The following is a 21,429-nucleotide window of genomic DNA, read 5'->3' as shown; positions in this document are numbered from 1 at the left end:
TAGGCTGGGCTAACTCAAAGTGGATAAACCAGAAAAAGAGACGCAGTAGCTGTAGGAAGAACAATTACTCACCGGATGACTCCTGTGGACACACATGCACAGATGCTCTTTGTGTCATAAGCTGTATTACAGAAATCAAAATAAGCCTTTCTGTACCATTCAGTGCTCCAGTTGAATGTTTCCATGGCAACAGAACATGAACTGCCAGCAGGCTTCAATAGAACAGCAGGTAACAGAATAATTATGCATATCATACTGTACACTTATAATACTAAGAACCATAATCATAGTTCCATATATTTTTTTATTGCATAACTGTGTGTTGTGACGTTTACAAAGTGCTCATAAACATTAAAAACACTGATATGAAGTCATTATGGAAGTTTACAAGCTGAAGTATGAATTCTGCTGGTTTGACTGAAAGCTGTCCTTAAAGGTGAACCGTTTTTACTTTTAACATTACTACTCCTTTAAGTTATCTTTCTCACTCCATCCAAGGAGGAGGTTTTGTTTTAACAGTGAAACTCACGTCACATTTTACGAGCGTCGGTTCTTTATGAAGCTCATCATCTCTTATGTGTACAGACCTGAGCTCGGCCTGCAGGAGAGCGCAGCCTCTCTCTACACTCAGACACAAAACAAGAGCAAACTGCACGACACATTACAACTTTAAAGTCACGTTTGTGCCTGAATCATTTCATTAGAGCTAAATGATTTTTGAATTAGACTTTGAGATGGAGCAGAGAGAGAGGGGGAGAAAATGATGAGTCATTTGATGCAATCTTTGGAGCTCTTAAAAGACACGATCGATTCTTCAGGCCTTGAGACCAAAAAAAAAATCACTTAAAACTATAAATAAAGAGGTGATGAAAGTCATTATGTTTTAAAGCCTTGAGTCATATTGTCCGCAATCCCCAGTTGTTGTGAGTTTGGTGCCTTGCCCAGTAGCACACCAGCGCTCAGGAAGTGGTTTGGCACCTCTCCAGCAGCCATCATTTCCATACTTTGAATCCGTGAACCCCCTGGTATACAGACTGAGCTGCTGCTGCCACCTCCTCACTGTGACACAACAGTGGTCTTCCAGTGGTTCCCAAAGTGGGAGTCGGGACCCCCTGGGGGGGCCACAGAGACACTGAGAGGGGGGTCGCAAGATTCCTTCTAAAAACAAATTAGATAACATATCCTATCCATTATTGTGAAAATACAAACAAAAACATAGTTCAAGAGATTACGTGTGTTCTGCTTCCAGCGTTTCTGTTTGGGCTGTTGTGTTCTTTTCTGTTCTAATGCCACTATTTGGATAGGCCTCATAGTGTGGCCCGCTGTGTGCAACATTAAATGTTTTAACCACCTCCAGGGACAATGGGGGTTCCCAGTTGCTAGGACCGTTTAGGAACCCCTGCACTAGGCCATCTGTGCCCCTGTTCTAATTGTCATTAACTGTCATAATTGATGTACGTCGCTTTGGATAAAAGCGTCTGCAAAGTGAATTGTAACATAATTAATTAAAAAAGTTTGTTTTATTGTCTTCATAAGGATGCCTCTTTTTTTAAGCTTGTCTTGGATCAAGTTGATTAACAATTTAAATCCTGTTAAATGATGAAAACTTTCTGTAATCGGCTTCTTTATAGTAACATTGACTCACCTGCGCCAGGATGACAGTCTGCCAAAGTCTCCACTCCATACTGTGTGCCATACAGGTAAACATTTTCATTACGTCCCAATCATCCTTCTTAAGACGTGAATGATTCAGGTCTCAGTGTTAACCCTAATGATGGAGCTGCATTATTCAAATTACTGAAAAAGGAATAAAACTCAAATCATAGTAAGTGAATCAACCCTACTGAGGAAATGGAAATTGATGAACCAGAACATGGTCTGGAAGAGGTCTATATTCAATGTGGACACTTCTTCCTTCTGTATTTGACGTAATCGAATTAAACATTTTACATTGACTAAGAAAGAGAGCTCAGTACTGGAGTGGTACCTAACATGATCCTGGTTGAAGCAGCTCTATACACCTTCCCTTCCAGTGGCTCTTATTGGGTGATGATGGCCACAGGTCTTTCAATGCAGGAGTCACCATCACCTACAATAAAGTATCCTGCACAGAGAGGGAAACCACCAATGAATGTATCATGTAACATTTTTTTCAAGAGATAGGGCTGTATTAACTTAGTATCTTACTTGAGGGAGGATACAGAGCCTCTTTGTTGATCCTACTGTTCTTCAACACTCTGGTGTCGTGAACGGAGCCTGGATACCCCACAAAGGTGTTGATGAAGAAGCCCATCCCATCACATACTGCCTGCATTTGATTGATTTAATTATCCATGTTTTTATATTAATATGTATTATACTTGTAATGACAGTATGACAGCACAGAAACATCTGAGAAGACTCCTGATGTTCATCTGGATTTTTTTTAATCTTCATTACAGACACCTTACTGATGACTGACCAACACAGTCTATTTTTATACAGAAGTGATTTGCTGCCATCTTGTGGCTTAATAAGAAACGGCAGAAACTCACATTGCTGCTCATTTCTGAATTCTATCCCAGCTTTGTGCAGAAGGTTTATTAGGCCGGTGACTCATGTTTTTCAGCAAAATAAAACACATCAGGTTAACTGAGAAATATTAAAGGCTCAGATCCCCCCCCCCCCCCCCCACCAGTTTGAATCAACCTTTTTTTTTACTGAGTTTGGTGGACAGATGTTCACGTCGTGAACCAAAGTTCACACTGACTTAATGTTGAACAATAATGTACATATCTAAACCCTAAAGGACTGAGAACGTACACAGACAACTAAACCTTGTTTATGTTGGAATCATGTTTTCACTTACCTTTTCACTCTCGCTCCAAAAGTCCAAACACAACCCAGAAACACTGATGAGAAACAAATTAATTCTCTGGAATACACAGATGTGATGACAGTCACGATCTCTCTTTCACAGATACTTAGACTGTGATATTATAAGCTGTAACTTTCACACTCTGCAGGGTATTTTTTTTTTTTTGTGTGCCAGCTGTCTTTCCTGCATCTGGCAGCTGCAGCTGTGTTTCTGTTAGCCTGATTATGATGTGATTAGCTTCTTCAGATTTGTCTAAAAGGATATCAAACTTTATTTCCCCCTGTCCTGTCCGTTCATTTGTTCATCAAGAAATTGTTCATATGCTTCAAAAACACCTCTTTACTAACCGATTTTTAACACACTGGTCCTAAAATCGTTGACTGCGTAGCCAGTCTTAATGTAAACGAGCTAATGGCTACTTTGCGCTGACTTCTCTTGTTGGTAACCAGTATGTGCTCTCTCATTCTTTCGGCTCAGTGAAGCCTGATTACTCAAAGAGACCCTGGGTTTGATGAACAGGCATTTAGCCTCATATCAGCTTCACCTCTACAGTTTATCAGAGTGTAAGAGTTTTTTGTTGGATCCACAATGACACAAACCTTTATAAACTCAGAGACTTTGCTCAGGGATCTGTTGGACAGGATAGCTCTTAAAAACATAAACATCACACCCATGTCTGCCTGAGGTCTCACAGACGTGGGCAGATCGGGGGCCTGTACTACGAAAGGAGGTCAGCATACCCAGGATATCTTTGGGTTATCTGTCTTCACTAACCCTGACATAAGAGTCACATCATGAAGCTTGTTATCAACCTGAGAAGTAAATCCAGAGTTTCCAAGAATGAGCGTTCACATAAAAGGGGCGGAGTTAGGTTCCTATAACCTATCACTCATCACTGAGTCAGCAGATCGTCATACCTAACAAACGCTGAACAAACTATATAATAATATGAGGAAGTTAAAGACAAACAGGCTCCCAAAGTCTAAAGTTATACAGCTGCAGGAACAAATGCAGGAAGGACAATGGGCAGAAAAAAATACAAATTGGGAGAGTATTAATGTGCAAACATATTATAGTTTGTTCCCATAATTCACCTTAGAACTGGCGATTATTACGCCTGTTTTTTCCCTTAACTGGATGTGACTCTTTCATGTGGCGTTTATAACAGTTTGAGAAGTTATATTTCAGCTGCAGCTCTGGCGATAATAAACAGAGGGGCATGGAGACACTAAACATAAAATATGAAGATATGTATCAAAGCCATAAGAAGATATTCATAATAACCTATAATGTAAAATAATACGGTACACATGAAGTGTTTGTCGCTCTCTCTCCCTCCTCCTCTCTCGATCAGCTCAAGAGATCTGATTGGTCAGTGGGCGGAGATTTTCACAGGTTGACCTCTTATCGCCACCATTAACTGCTCCGGAGCAGGTAAGGTGTGCATAATAAGTTACCATGGTGACTCAGGTAAGAAGTGAACGACCTTCGTAGGACTGAAAACTCAGGGTTAACACTGAAGTTACCTCGCTAACATCAAAATCCTGCTTCATAGTACAGACCCAAAGTCTGTAAAAATGATCCAACAAAACTGGATCTTGAAATGAAAGCAAAGAATGACATCCTACTACAGATGAACATTTATAACATCCTATAAAACAAACAGTTCTTGTCATGTTTGTGTCTTTAGTGGTTGTGTAACATGTCATGACTGATGTTTAGCAAATAATATCTTGTAATGTGAGGGCTTTATAATCCAGTCTTCTACCTGAACAGGTGACTTCTGACATGTTTGATATTCTAGGATTTAAAAAATCTGTATTACGGACTCTATAGTTTAACCATTTCCACATCATGAAGAGAGGGTCTTATGCGTTTAGTTTTCCTCATGTAGAAACAGAAATCCATCCAACTGTCAAGGCTTTGATTTACACGTGATTACTTTTGAAATCATGCAAGATCCCATGATCTGGTACGATGACCCTCACTGCTCATTTTCATAAAATAGTTTAGTGAATGATGTGATTTTGTTGACTCAGAGGGAAGAAGATGTGTTTACTTTTGTGCAGGATGCAACCCATTTGAATCAATTCACCTTTATTTATACTCCAGATATCGTTGATGGGTAACCCTTGTTTATAATGATACAGAGTCAGTCACAGAAGAAGCGATGAAGTCATTAACAAACCAGAAAAAGATTGACACAAGGTAAGTAACACTAATCAAGGTTTGATATGATCTGACATGACAGTTAAAACATTTCATCATTTGAAGTGACTAAGGCTTCTGATTCCATCCTCTCACTCTCTGGGATAAACACCAAGCTTCCTCTCACACTTCTGCCTCGTTCAGACAGCTTCAGGATTTCACTGCAAATACTGCAAAGACGCGAGTAAAACCCCCTTGATCCCTCAGCAGAAGAGCAGAATTCACAGCATGATTCGAAAGTCCTTTACAAGCTTTGAACAAACTCAAACAAATGGTAATATTTGTGCAGGTTATTATCCATGTGTTCTCCACTGTGTGTGACACGTTGACGACTGAAGAAGCTTCTGCTGCAGACACAAAACTAAAGATCTGATTTAAGGACGGCCTAAGAAAGAAAGATGTTAATTTTTTATCAGGAGAAAGAAAATCATATCCATGTTTAAGCATGCTCACTATATAAACTTATACAGACTGGAAGAACATTCAAGAAATAAAAAAAACTATAACAAGTGTTATTTATTGATTTTGAATGTGGATTTTACATAGTAAAAGAAACATTCAGGGGTCATTTGACATCATAATATAACAAGATTGTTTTACTTACTGATTACAAATAGGAAAGTGAGAGTTGAATAAATCTCTGTTCTTTTACTTCATGGCCTCAAATAATCCCCCCCCCCCAAAAAAAAAAAACCTCAAATACCTGTCAGGGTCCTGGGTTAAAATGCTGTGGTGGTCGAATCTGCACACACACTGAGTGTTTTCCTGCTTGTAACGTCACCGTAATGAAGACTTAATGAGTGAGACAAAAATATTGAGCAAGTTCTATCATAGAGTAAATTGTTATTCCAAGATAAGAAGACAAACAGTTTAATGACGTGGCTATCATTGAATAATCAGCTGGCGAGGTAAAATCTGACCGATCAGGAACGATGTAAGTCCTCAGTTGGGGACACCCCTGATATTTATTATTATTTATGTCTTCCTTGTGGTGTTGAATCATTTCAGTACCTTTTGATTGTTTAACATTGTTTCTTTTGTTTGGTGACCTTTTCCGTCTCTACTGTGAGCTGTTGTACAAATCACCCCAATGGGGGTTACTAGTTTTATGTTGATTCCAAGGATTCTGCATATCTCTATGTTTGTTTGCTCTGTCATCCAAATCCTGTGTATAAAGTTAGAAAAATATGACATAACAGATGGTGTCCCATTTCCAAGAAAAAGACTTCAGCCCCTACCCCCTTATACCTCTATTTTGAAGAGCAATATCAAGTCAAGGGCTCTTCAAAACCAGAGGACTGACCAGTGGATGAGTTTGAATGAGGCCCTTGAATTTCGTTTGAAAAAGGAAAAACTTCCCTTCCCCCAAAAAGGGAGTTTGTCACAGCAGGAGACAAGACATGACGTAGAAAGAACAACGCTGAAATGTTGGACGGAGCATTACAGAGAAGAAAGCTGCTTCATGAGGTGCAGGCAGATCGCATCTGTCATAGTCATCCACTTCCTTGTTTGAGCACAGATGTGTTAAAATCTCCCACATACCATACTGGAGTACAGATGGAGACCACCTCTTCAAGCTGACTCACCCTGATCAAATTAACTAGACTTTGGGGTCAAGAGTACTCGGATCCGGGCCAGAGTCCTGAGTGTGAAACCACGCTAAACAGACACAGGTGGGACTAAGGACACAGGTGAAGACAATCAGGACAATCAACATGGAGGGAAACCTGACAAAGGGAGGAAGTAAGACAAGACAACACTGGGGACAACTACTGCAAAATAAAACAGGAAACTCTACAGACATGGTCTCAAATGTAAAACAGTAGATGGGCAACAGGTTAATCTAGAGATGACACAAGAGGCACTCATTACTAAATAAGACAGGAAACACTGAAGACCAGACTAAATGCACTCACAGGGAAGAGAGAAGTCCTTCAAAGTGATGTTGTAGTATGATGTTTTGACAACCATGTTCCCTCTTGAAAAGATGCCAGGAGGATCAATCTGCCCCTGATGTAGTGTGTGTAAGTTTATGTTGTGATTTCCAGATCGACTTTAACACTTTTCTTGAAGATTTCCTTCATTGTACAGTTTGCTACACATGCATGTAAAGTATTAAATCATATAAATAAACTCATGTCTCATCGTGAAAGTGACAGAGAGATGAGAAACGTTGTTTTCTGCCTCTACCTCTCTGTCAGTCAGTCGTATGAATCAGCCACTGTGAAGTTTAATCCAGTCACACAATCAGACCGTTATCCTGTCCTTCAAAATAAAAGCCTTCTTCTTGCCAATGTTAGCATAGAGCCTGAAGTTTAGGTGCACTCAGGATGAAATGTACTCTCCTAACAGGGCAGAGGGTTTGTTAATGTGTCTGTGATCAAATAGAGAGGGACAATATTTTCTTATTTTCACAGTTTGAACAAAGCTGTTAATATTAACCTCAAATAGATCACAAAAGTTGTGAAACCATGCAATACTTCAATATTCATAATACCAGTGCTTTAACATTATAATATTCATTATGTGAATGACGGGGGGAATTCGGGGGTGATGGGAAAAGTTTATTTTCTTGACTGATGAATGGACTCTACTCGTTTCTTTTTTACGTAAAAGAAGAAGCAGGACTTATTCCTATAATAAAACAACACATTGACTGTGTGCCCTGAAGGACAAGCTGTCATCAAGTAAAAACCCAAAGTATTGAAATTAAGATACCGTGTCAATTTCTCAACCGTTTAGTAAGAATTTTCATAGACCGTGCTCTTTTTACCGTTGAGTTGATCAAGTTGCAGCTGACAACTTCAACTAGAACAAGACCAAATGCATGTTGAGGATTTGAGAAACCTTGTGGTTGTGTATGCTGCACAGAAGTAAATGACTGTGTCATCAGCATAAAACTGAACAAAAGTTGAATTTGGAATATTCTGTCCAAGGCAATGCATATAGATAGTAAACAAAAGCAGCTTATTTTGGAGACATATTTGTTCAAACTAAATCAATGAGTGTTGAGTTTTGGCCTTGTAGGATAATTGATTATCTGTGTGAGGTTTAAAGAATCAAACATTGCCTTCAGAGCATCGGAAGTTGGCATACGCGAGTTCCAATTTAAATCACCAAGCATCACGATTTCACTAAAATACAGTTGAGAGAGAAGATTCACAGGAGTGGTCAGTGAGTTACTCGGTGCAGATGGGGGGCTGCAACATCTCTTTTACACCTCATATTCAGTAGTTGGTAAAAAGGTTAAAGCTGAAACGGGGTTTCTATTTTAGAATCAAATCCTGCTTTTTTTTTAAATCTTAAAAGAGATTGTTTGTGTGAGGCACACAAAAGGTGTTGTCACATTTTATGTTCATATCTGGTTTGTTTTATTTTATAAATAATATAAAGGGGCACTTTAATATGAGCCATGTTGGCCAGTGAAATATTTCTTTGAAGAGTTTCAATTTAGAATAAACTGCACATATCAGTGTTGCCAGTAGGAGGCAGTGTGGCGCTGTGCTTCTCCCTTGGACGCTCTTTGTTTGCAGACTCTCGTCGCTTCTTCATCATGAGAGAAGCTGCACTGAGCAGGAGTACTGTTGTCTTCCTCATCTTTCCCCTGTTTACACAGGAACCTGATTTGTTTATGGGTCCCAGCCTGAGACCTTGTAACATTTGCTGTCACTTTTCCGCCTGTGCTGGACGTGGATGAGGCGTGCATGTTCTTTTACATTCATGGCAAAGTACATTCGGACGGAAGGTGGACCAGCTGGCTCTCTGGTGCAGTAATAATAACTATCTGGATCTTAAGTTGTATATGTGGTTGTTTGTTTGATATGTTTTAATCGGCAACAGTTAGGATTCACTTCGGTTGATAAATACATACATACATAAATGTGCATCATTGAGAATGTTCTTATTTTAGTTTGTTTTCTTGTTTTGTTGCTTTGATTATAAATCTTAATTCTCTTAGAGGTCAACTTCCTGGTTGAGGAGGGCTCTCATCACATGAACACATCATTACCTTCCAGGTGTGGCCAATCTGGATTGTACCAAGTTGGACATTGGAATGGGGGAGGTTGTGATGTGTTGTATTATAGTATTTGTATCTAAACCAGCCTTCAGTACGATTCACTTCAGCCTGAAGTATGTTTTTGTAGAGATATTGCACATATGAAAGGCAGGAAGTTTATATTTTGTAATCTTTTGAACATCTTAAATAGTCTGTGTAATGTCCACCCCTGCTAGTGTCTAAGTGGTTTTATCAAGAAGTGTTTCAAATTGTTGTTCAGTCCTCGCAGACTCTTTGGGATCCCCCTTCAGAGAGTTTCTTTTGTTTGTAAAGCTGACATTTCTGCGTCAAATAGGAAAGTTTGTGGTGAGTGTTTTGATATTGTGGTTACATCCTGATAATTAAAATGTTCTTTATCCTACTTCAACATTTGCGGTTGTTCCTGTCAATACTTGATCCTACATGAGGTATGTTACGTATCAAAGATCTGTATTCCCTCCAAACATGACAGAGAGGAGATGGGAAGTGTTGGAGCACTTTAAGGTCTTGGAATAGAAAGCATTTCTACTGGGAGGACTCCGGATTATAATCAATACGGGTCAAGACCACCACTGATGTACTATTTTTCCATAGTATTACTGTGATTAGAAGGAAACCGCCTCTTTCTAAAAGAACAAAGAACTTCAATTCATTTGTAATTGGATTCTTATCCCCAGTTACGGCCTCAACCTTCAAGGAGTTACAGTCTAAGTGAGTGACACGCCCGCTGCACACAAGATGATGATTTTTCATTTATATTTATGGTCTTGGTCTTGGTCTTGGTCTTTTCTCGGTCTCACCCTCTTGGTCTGGGCCTCGACTTGGTCTCGATCTCAGAGCACTTCGGTCTCGGGTACGTCTTGGTCTCAGTTAGAGTGGTCTTGACTACAACACTAGAGATGGAACATGAGTCAGTGGAATGATTTCATATGCATTCTGTGATTTAGAGTGGGCTACCCAGAGTTGGTAGAAAACTTGATGAAATAAAGTATGATTTTTGAAAGTATCCAACCAGAGCACTGTCAAAGCCACTCCCTCAAACACATGAACTAGTTTTCCTTTATTTCAGGTGCATGGTGAGTCCATGACAGAGGAGTACTAAGGTTGTCAACATTTTCACATATTTGGTTCCTTTTCGAGACAACATAATTTAAATGATACAGTTTCCATGATTTCAATAATCGCTAGTATCAAAAAGGACCTGAACTTCTACAGATCTTCATTTTATATTTTTCACCTAAAGCTGCTAAAGAGGGAGAAAGCATTGGCTAAATTGCACAAATAAATTGGCAATGTTTGGACACTGATAAGTTGCCGATCTATGTCTGAAATGTAGACAGTGTGCAGGAGTTTGCCTGCAATTTGTAGGTAATTACATTCCAATAATGAACTCATTTCTGATGCCTATTTGAATTTTTGGGCTGTGGTATATAAAAAACAAAAAAACAGTATCATGAGATTTGTACTAATATCATGTCTAAGATAAGAAATGTATTATTGAGCCAGGGAAGGAAACTTCTGAAGAAAAAAAAAGAAGTGTCACAGCCAATCCCTCCAAACATGACCTTGCTTTTCCTCATTTCAGTTGGAAAACATGTCAACAAGATTTTACCTATTTCTCATCTCACTGTCTGCCTCTTTGAGCCAAACTCAAAAAAACAGAATGAATAACAAAACAGCTGTGTTCATTTTATTGTATTTAAAGAACATTCTTATTTTCTAATAATACTGTATTCAATTTCACAAACAGGTAGTTTATTTTTCATATACATGTTGATCTTGTGCAACTTACTGTTAATAAAAGGCTTATTGATATATATCGAGTATCGCCATTCAGCTAAACACTATTGAGATATGAGTTTTGGTCCATATCGTCCAGCCCTAATATCAACGCTGGTATTCCCGTTACTAAGACCTTATTTCAGCATCTCTTTAGAGCTCTAGAGAAATATACTCATCCCGGAAAAGAAGTCATGTTAGCCCGAGATAATGAGATAAATAAGTCAACATTTCGAGAAAAAATACAAAATTACTTTATTATCTCAAATAAATGAATATGAATGTCCACATAGGCCCACCATACTTTAAACATCAAACTAAATCTACAGTTGCTGCTTACGACATGTTATGTTGGAGACTCAACACCGCACCTCAGTCAAAAGATCAGAAAGATAAACCTGAGTTCATTTTAGTGGTGTTTTTAAATCACACCGAGTATTTAAACCATTCAAATATTTTAAATTAGATTATTTCTTTCCCCCTTTCTGTTGAATCCATCTGAAACGTTTGTGCTTTTATTCTTCACAGTCAAGTCGTCTGTTTTCCGGTGTCCTCGTGTCTAACTTGGCGCAGATGACGGACCGCAGGCTCGCGCCACTTGATGCCCCCACATCCACTCACGCTCACACACAGACGCGCACACGCACACACACACACGCACGCACCCTCACGCACACACATTCCAGCAGTGACTGTGTGCTGTGGTCGCCTCGCCTCCAGTAACGGACGTGCTTCTTTTGGATTTAGCAGCCGGTGTCTCCGTTCAGCGATGGACTGAGGAGCTGCTCGAGGTAAGAGGAGCTTTTAACGGTGTCTTGATACGGTTCAGGTTCGAGCGCGGATTCAACAGCTTATCATCAATACCAGTGCTGCAGGTTTGCGGAATGACTCACACCGGTGACACCGAGCACCGGGAGTGAAATGTCTCTTTTGCACGGTGTGTTTTTGTAACAGCCGTCACTGACAGCGGTCTGTATAATATGCTCTCAGCTGCAGTGGCGTTAATGGAAGCTCCATCAGCTCCATCAGCTCCATCGGCAGCTTTCTACGTGCCATCGTGCGTAGGGGGGATTCACGCTGCACTGTCGCCTTTCAGATTTCTGTCAGGTTGTTTCTCCTTGTAAATGGAAAGAAAAAGTCTTATCATTTTTCTCCATGAAATGTCGTGAACAATGTCCCTGTTGATCTGTTTCGTTAATTTCGTTATCTGTCTGTGCAGGATATTTAAATACAAGCCAAAGTTTGTGGCTTGATTGACACACTGACAGCAGGAAATGTTGTGCAGAAATGAACGTGCCGTCAAGCATCCACAGCTCAATCAACGAAGAAGAAACAGTGCTGTCATGTATGGCGACATTATGACGGAGAAATAAAAGAATCACCCGAGACTAAAGGGTTCTGATTCAGGAGCTATAACAACCCCTAAATGGTCAGAAATGTGACGTGACATTGCTCTGTGTGTGTGTGTGACACACTCAGTGACAGGGGGTCCCCCCGCATGCCGCAGTGCCTCCTGGATGCTGCCGGCTGAGCGTAAAGCTGGAAGCTGGGTTGCTATGGAGGCGAGAAGACTCGGATGCTGATGCGGTTGCTATACTGACCGATTATCAGCCGAGCTCGAGCTGAGGAGGCGCGTTGTGATGTCAGGAGTGCTGTGTGGTGCAGAAATGTTCAGTGTGTGTGTGTGTGTGTGTGTGTGTGTGTGTTTTCGTGCTCCGTGTCTTCCGCCTCAGTGAGAAGTTTAGCGCTCAAAAGGACGCAGCGTCTGAGCCGCCTGTGGCTGAGAGGACGAGCAGAGCCCCGCGGGTTTAATGCTCAACAAGAGCAGAGAGGAGAATAAAAGGAGAATTAGGATACACATCCATAGTATTACATAGTCTGGATGAAAAAAAAGTTCAACAGTGCATCACTTTCTCATCGTTTAACTCAAAGAAGCACTCATTACATAATGTCGTTTTTTTTTTTTTTTCACTGTCAATTGAACTCAAAGACATTTTCTTATTATGTAGGCTACTTCTGCACAGTGATGGCATTCATATGAAGCCTCTGGACTCAATAGAAGTGGTGAACCAGAGCCTACACTTACATGTATATTTATTGTGTCTTCATATGTCATCTCTTGATTTTTGTCTCTCCCTAATATCCCTACAATCCATACAAATCAAACAAACATCAATTAACAAGAATAATTGAGGCAATACATCTAAACACTAGTTATACAACATGTTTTAAAACAGGATATTGTAACACACCTGAATGGAAACGCAAATTAAAGATTGAGTTATAAGAATTCTTTACGTTGTACTTTTCTGAGAGATGCTCATTAAGCTCGCTGTACATGCTGAGTAGTTGTAGCTACGCTTCACACGGTTCCATTCAGTGGTGCAGGCACCATCATATTTGGTAGTACACACAAGAACAATCCACCTGCATGTAAAAGTCACACTAATGTCTGGATCCACGCTTGTCACAGAGTGACATTGATCATTCAAGTTTTTTTTTCCAACATCGCTGTAAAGTCTGATGAACTTTATGTATTTCTATTTAAACCTCAGCCAGCACGCTTGAAAGTCAAAAACCAGCTATGGGCAATAATAAGATACATTAAAGACTGTCCAGAATATGTGAATAAAATCTGTCAGTATTATTAAGCAGGAAATTGATTTAATCAATTAGTAACATTATTTTAAGCACAGCGGCAAACAAGATGAAAATAAGCACATCATTAAAGCAACAAATACATGTCCTCCACCATTTACTATCAGTAATCCAGATACAAAAAATAGCCTATAGCCATGCTGTGACATTAACACCAATCCCCGGCTTTCAGTTACATCTGCTTCACTACGTTAGTGTGTGGAGGGAGCCAAAGAGTGCCAACTAAAGGTGGAGTCAGGAGCATTGTAAATACAACTCCCAAAAACTAGGCCTCTCCTTCTGGGCTCATGGCCCCAAGAAGCGCACACTCACTTCAGGACGTAGTGTGTAGGTTTATGCTGTGGTCCAGTTGATCTCGGAATTCGGAAATTCCGAGTTCCCAGTTGGAAGTGACTACTGGAACGCCCCCTGAAGTCGTAATTACGACTTGGAAACTCAGAGAATTTTTATTAGCCTGAGTTCAGATCCAATTTGGCTGCTATGTGCAGCGAAAGGGATGTTTAAGCTGTAATTGTTGAGTTTCTTTTTGTGTAATTAAATCAATCCGACAGATGGTCTCGTGCAAGTTCTCTCTGTGGAGGTGTTTTATGTTATTTTCGGTCAGAAACTATCACGTTGTGTGTTGTTATCGTCTGGTATTAGCTAACAAAACAAAGGCACTCCCACGTTGCCTTTCCGATTTGCAACTGGAACGCAGGTAACTCGGGTGTGACATCATTCCCAGTTCTGAGATCCGATCGTCGATTGGTCGATGTTTTGCGCCTGCCTGTCCAACAGAGAGCAATCCGCACGTAAAAGCTAACTAGGTCCCCTCTTGTTTTAAAACAAGCTTATTCAAATGGCATTTCACCTCATTATGACATTTATTTTTTCTACTGTGCCGCTACGTCCACTAAACACACCTGCACGTTGCCATTGGCTAGAGGGAAACACACCCTGTGTTAAAATGAATTCATTATTCTGCATTGGGGGAACAACAATAAGTTGGTTTACCCTGAATAACTCGGCTGTGCTGTTAATTGTTCATCTTCTAACACTTTGAATATGGTATTCTGTTAGTAGATGTCACCGATGAAATAAACAGCTCGTCCTTCTAATAAATAATCTCTGGGCTAGAGATGGGAATTTTCAGTAACGGAGCTCATCAGTGCGTCAGTAAGCGAATGGAAGTGTTCATGAAGCTTTATTTTTCTTTAGAGAGTTAAGCACAAACACTTGAGCTGGCTTTGAGTTTTCTTGGACTAGTAGATTTTTGTACCATGTTCAGGCTGCACCTGAGTCAGATGTTTGTGTTTTGTCATTAGTTCTGAGCCAAATGAAACTCCTTAATGAGCCTACACGAGTTAAACCTGCAAGACTCACATGTGTCAGGACTAAATTTAGTGGACCATTTCATGGTTTCTAAAGGCATGACTCATGTCATTGTAGTTTAAAATACATCCTTTAGTAAAAGGATCAGCGAGAGAGCTAATGTTAGCAGCATTTGGCTCACAGCCCAGAACCCACCTCTGGTTCTCATCAAAGAAACATGAGCTCCTTTTATTTTCACCACCTATTCAAGGTGGAACTGTTACCCTGTTATTTTGCCTCCCTGTTGGTAAAAAATAAAGAAGAGAAAGAGAGAGACCGAGGTGGGGGTTGATGTTCTGGCAGCAGGAGTTGTTAAAAAGAGGAATTTTCATCATTATAAACTAGGGCTGTCAAATGATTACAATGTTAAATTGTGATTATTGGCTGAATTTCTATAATTAATCACGATTAATCACCTGAATCGTTGTTGACATTCCAATATTTTTAATTTTAAAAAACCTTTTTTGTTAGGCTTTTATTTTGAATGTTTGTACTGTCTTAAGACTGAGGGTACTGTACTTATTTTTAATTAAATAAAGGAACTTCCTGTAGATCGTATGTTACGGCAACAGAAAAAGGAACTGGTTACGGATCACAAACTAAAGTCAAACAGCTCAAAGGAACGGTGACAAAAGTCAATGTTTGTGTCAGAAGGTGGAGACTCTTACGAAGGCTTCCCAAATAGCAGGCAATTAATGTGTCAAAAAAATAAAAATAAAAGCTTGAGTCGGGGACTTATTAATTAGTTGCGATTACACAGAGTTAATGCTGAATGTAGGAGCTGGCAGAACAGGAGACTTTTCTTTGATACATTTCAGGTTACCAAATAATAACCAGGCTAATTAAACTGTAAATTGTGCACCATGCTTGGTACTCAAGGGGCTGAAGCATTAATAAAGTAAAGACATAACATGGTATTAATTCACAGTTAGTTTCAGACTGTGAACCTGAACTGCTCTTGTCAAATGGACAGTCTGAGTGAGATCTGAACCTCGTTCTGTACTCTGACAGTCAGATGTGTTGCCTCTGAAGGAATACAAAGTGATGTGACAGCTGGGATGGAAAGTCTGTTTTCGTAACCCAGGTGTCAGTTGAAACTATAAATGTATCAAACTACCAAAATGCAGTCATGATGTCTTTACAGGTGTATTTCAATCAGTTGTTAACTTTAATAACTCTGTTTTTTTGTCATTATAAAAGCAGATCAACAGATTGAATATCTCTAAAGGACCGATGTGTGAAGGGAAAAGCTGTAGCGAAATGATTCATCTGCTCTCTCTAAACCCTTTGGCTCGTTTTCTTTCTCTTCGTTTTTTTTTTTGTTGTTGCTTTCTCGAGTTGCAGTCTGAGGGAACAGTTTGTCTTTGACTTTTCTTCAAACTATTTCAATATATTATCTAGCTGTTGAGTCACTCAGAGTGTCGGAGTGGATCCATGTTTGTACTTTCACAGGTCTGTCTTCTGATGTGCTGCCTAGACGACACATCCCGTGTGAACACAATTCACGGGTTGACGCTTAGAATATGACATGACGAGTTCTGTCTGAACGGCCTGTTACTCCTCCACTGTTTGCTCCGCTCGATGTGTGACTGCAGTCATGAAGGACTCTGTTCAAGGCTCAGCGTTTCCGTTTAAACTTCACAGAAAGTCTCAGTCGACCAACAGTCCGACCTATGCAGGGTGAACATGGAACACTTGAGAAATAAAGGTTTGTACTTTGTGACGTCACCAGAGAAGATCAAATGTATAAATGTGTAGATTTCTTTCACTGATAATAAACATTCAAAATGCTAACTTTAATAAATAAAAAGAAACACAGACTTTGAAATAGGCAACCATTAGTAATGTTAATAGCTATGAAAGGTCTGGGACTCTCATCTCAAGCAGTAGGCCCGGGTTCACTTCCACCCATGGCCCCTCTCTGCATGTCATTCCCCTCTCTCTCCCTGGTTTCCAACTTTATCCACTGTCCTCCCTCTGCATCAAAAGGCACAAAAAGCCCAAAATAAAAATGTAATAACTATGAAAGGTCTACAGTGGTGTGGTACATAATTTAACTAACACTGTATAATCTGTTGTAAGTCAAACAGTGAACTCGTTGAGGTCGACTGTGTAGTGAAGGAGACTGAAGATCCAGCAGGTCAACACAGCATTCAAACTTTTGATGACAGGGTAACTGAAATATCACGATAAACGATAATTATCGCCATGCCATTTTTTTCTCAATGTAAATATAACAGATGATCGGTAAAAGTTTGATAGATTTAAACCTGTAATAACACCACCCAAACACCGGGAAAGGGGGGCCCTGATGCGCCTCAAATGCCAGTTACCACGAGACATTAAAGGAAGATTCTACGACTTCTTGTTCCAGTAGATGTCGCCCTTGAGCACCAGCACTAAACCAAAACAAACTGCTGTTTGGTGACACCTCCGCTACTCTGAAGCCTCCGCTCTCCTCCAGCGACACACCTCCAAACCCCTCTCCACTCGCGTTCACACAAAGGAGTTATCCATTATCAAGGTTGTCCTTTGTTAGAGCTGCAATTGTCCTGCATTGTGTGTGTGTTAGCAGGCTAATGTTAGCACACTTTGTTTAGCTTCATATTGCACATTAATTGACACAGAAGGACTGAGATCTAAAGACACTTACATGTCTGATGTGTCCTTGGGCAAGACACTTAACCCCCGAGTGCTCCTGCTGCTTCTTCAGCGGTGTATGAATGTGTATGAATAGGATCAGTTAGTTCTGATGGTATCACTATAGCAACCACTGCCATCAGTGTGTGGGTGTGACATGCGGTGTACAAAAGCGCCTTGAGTAGTCAGAAGACTAGAAAAGTCCATTTATCATTTATCACTGTAGACAGTCATGACTCAGAGAGACATCTACAGAGGATATACTCGATTTCTGCTGTATTTATGTGTAAAATGTTGCACATTCTTCTTTTTTTTTGATTTGATTTGTTTATTCTGAAAATGTAAGATAAGACAAAGGTGAACATAATGGGAGTTTTAATGGGAGGAAGAAAAAGCCGACCAACAGCCAATCATGTCGCAGGGATATGGTTAGGCAGGCTTACAGACATTTGGAGCGGGATGGAAACAGACAGAATGAGGGATAGTGACACTGTTTGAAGTGATTTTTCTGTCTCTACATTTATGAGGCTTCTACAGAGGGGATTCTCACTTTCTTGTTCTTACAATTGCCTGTTTTTAGACACAAGAAATTGTCGACAATGGGATCCTGGCACTTCTGTTTTTGTGGCCGTGGTGTTGGAATGGGCATCACTATTGTTAAAGTTTTGCTAATGTCATATCTTAGTTTAAAAATCTGGAATCATGAGAATAGTCAGGTGTGTCAAAATGTCATTTCCACTCCTCATGAATTGTCCTGAAAGTGAAAACTCATCACAGAGAAACTCAAAGTCCTTTCAGCGTCTGTTCTTCTCAAGCCACCCCCTTCTTCTCTCCTGCACCACATGTCTTACCTTAAGTGGCAATCTTCTGATGTACTTGGATAAATTATAGATCATCTCTGGCTGTACGGTCCTGGGTTTTATACTCCTGTGATGATGAAGATGGATTCTCCTGCCCAGAGCCTTCCTGCTGCCCCCGCTGTCGCTTTTATCCTCATCTTTCCCCTCGTTCTTATACGGGAAATATTAGAGCTAAAGGGCTCCACACATACAGCTCTGCTACTTTCTATGAACCCATTTATAGTGCGTTGAAGCTATAGTGAGGAGGAAGACAACCGAGGGCACCAACAGGCACTGCATCATAGTCACCCTGCTGTCACAGCCGGTGTGAAATCAGGTTACCGTTCTGACACAACACTCCCCTCCACAAATGTAAATATTTGAAACTCTGGGGGGAAAAAAAATTCCCAATACTGGACACACAAGTCACGCATCCAAAAATGAAGGCTCACTCACTGTTTGCATGTGGCTAACACAAATCTAATCTAGAGGCTGCCCACCGGAATCAAATGATTTCCAGCCCTGATCGGCAGTGATCAGTGAACAGAAGGTCCTCTTAAATAAATCAAATTCTGTGCAGATTTCAGACTCACACACGAGTTTCATTCCAAGCGCACAGCAACGACAAACACCAACGCTGCTGCACACAATTGATCTCTGCAATCAGTGCATCTCTTCCTCCCTCCGTACATTCAGAGCCGATGTAGCCAGAGAAAAGAAGGTGATTGTCGTCATTAAAGGTAGCTTAAGATAAAAAAAAAAGACATACTGCTTGTGAAAGTTTATGAGGCAGAGCTGCAGAAAAAAACACAGTACAACATTTTTCAGGGCCAGAAAACAAACTGATACGCACACATTAAAATGTGTTTAAATGTGTGTAATCACGTGTGTGTGTGTGTGTGTGTGTGTGTGTGTGTGTGTGTGTGTGTGTGTGTGTGTGTGTGTGTGCGCAGAGTAAACAATGAGCTAATCCTACTTTGAATCGTTTTATTGGAAGGGTGCCTGCTATGGAAAGTGGGACAAGAGAATTGTGGGGAAAGCCCAGCCAGATGGAATCACTTTGATGGATGATAGTCGATTCTGTGCGCGCGTGTGTGTGTGTGTGTGTGTGTGTGTGTGTGTGTGTGTGTACTGTGTGTGTGTGTGTGCGTAGAGAGAGAGAAAGAAAGAGAGGATTCCCCATATCCCAGCTGGTACTTGTGTTGCCCACTGACCCTGGGGAAAAGAGGAGTATCCCGTCTGAAGAGGAGACACTCGCAGTGAAAAAAGGTCGCTTGCCCACCGCAGTTTAAAAATGAAACCTCCAACATTACGTTTACGATCGATACTGTCATAAGTATCCAAGCTTTAAGAAAAATCCAATCTTGAATCATGTTTTTTTATCCAAAATCTCCCGTAAGAGAAAAGAGAGAGAGCACTGTCTAAACTCTGTGAATACGTTAAGGTACAGAAATGTTTCCAGTGAATTTGTGCAGTTTAGACGATGTGAAGGAGTTCGCCTGCAATTTTTGGTATTACTGTAAAAACAAAAACGTTTTACACTAATAATATCTCAGTTTCAAGTTCTGGTTTTGTGACAAACCTAGCTCTAAGCAAATGCAGAGTTTATGATTCCCAGCGGAGTAAAGCCTGCTGAATTAACCGCTTCAACTAGACATGAGCTGATAGGTTGATGTGTTTCTTAAGAGGAGATGAGAGGAGATGAGATGAGAGGGTATTTTTAGGAAAGTTAGAATGGCTCCGATGTATCATGCTGTTTGTTTAAATGAGCTCTGATGCACCCGAGTGAAGATGCTAAGAAACAGTTGGTTCCACCGGGAGGATTTAGCCGATAGCTAACTGGAGATGTAGGACGTTTGTCTTCTGGGAGGCATTCTGTGTGTGTGTGTGTGTGTGTGTGTGTGTGTGTGTGTGTGTGTGTGTGTGTTTGGTAACGGGAGCAAACAGGCTTTAAGGAATCAGTGCACACTGAAGGAGAAGCTGCCGTGGTCACTACTGTTGATCAGAATGAATAAATCTCTCGATGTGATTGCTCTGTGGTCCACAGGGATCGCCCTCTGGCACCATGTATGAACCACGGTCTGATTACTAAATGTAACCATCATGGTGTGAAGCTGTGTTACTAACCCTGCAGACCTGTGACTGAGAACAGTCAGCTGTGTTGTGGATGTTTGGAGAGCTGCAGGTGTGTGATGGCAGGCAGGGCACAGACACAAACAAAGTGCTGCTCGATCCTGCAGGGTTGTGTAGAGATGTGGGAGTAAACATACATACAGTTAAAAACTTGTTTTCTATTTCTTCTGATGAACTGCTTTGTTCTGATCAGATTTTTCATCATTGACGAATGGAGTCTCCCTGAGGCAAGAGACGATTTATAAAAGAATGACGCAGAAGTGGTGGACAAAGCAACAGATCCGCTACGAGAATACTGTATTGGCATTTTTATCAATGCTATGTCCAGCTCGAGAGAATCAGAATACCAACAAAAGAGCAGAGAAGAACATACCGTGGAACATAAAATGTAAAGAGGCAGTTTAATTACATGCACGGAGCTCATACCTCTATGTTCATGCACCGATCACAGGGTATTATTTTGATATCTACACTCATTCCACTCGCTTGAGGTGAGTTCTCCTGAATGTCCTGCTGCATTCTCACATCAGCTCACTCTGACACTCTGCAGAAAAAATACTAAGGAAGATGACAGGAGAAACTCTGAATGAAGTCTGAGTCAAAAAAGTTTTTGCGCAGGTCTGAAAGAACTACAATAGAGATCAATAGAAGCTGATTTGGACTTTGGTCAGCCGTCGTCCTTTCATGCATCGGAAGGGACAGCTTGACAGTAGACGATGTACAGCACACACAGAAATGGTCGGTTGGCGGGGAGATTCAATGTCAGTCGTCAATTTATTCTCCACATCAGCAGCACGTCACAGATAGGGATGCAGCAATGTATTAGTTGAACTTCCGTATCTGATGATATTGGCTCTGTTGAAGGACAATAACAAATAATGTTGTTTACCTAACTGCTGATTCAGAGACTTTTTATCGAGCGGAAGTTG

General features: G+C 40.5%; 1 protein-coding gene across 4 annotated transcripts in view; it reads left to right on the top strand.

The window, feature by feature from the left end:
* The first annotated feature begins 11,430 nt into the window (after positions 1-11,430).
* The window catches only part of dlgap1a (discs, large (Drosophila) homolog-associated protein 1a), a 109,775-nt gene continuing 99,776 nt past the window's right edge, over positions 11,431-21,429 (top strand). For 2 of the 4 annotated variants that reach the window (XM_065953722.1, XM_065953721.1), the window contains exon 1: positions 11,438-11,671. The gene's annotated coding sequence lies outside the window, so the exon portion shown is untranslated. Of the gene's footprint in view, positions 11,672-21,429 lie in introns of all 4 variants that reach the window. The other 2 variants (XM_065953723.1, XM_020650723.3) reach the window with 2 other exon arrangements.

Source organism: Labrus bergylta, chromosome 4, assembly GCF_963930695.1.
Source record: "Labrus bergylta chromosome 4, fLabBer1.1, whole genome shotgun sequence".
Taxonomy (NCBI): domain Eukaryota; kingdom Metazoa; phylum Chordata; class Actinopteri; order Labriformes; family Labridae; genus Labrus; species Labrus bergylta.
Note: the sequence above shows the minus strand (reverse complement) of the source record. Positions and strands in the feature narration are given on the sequence as shown.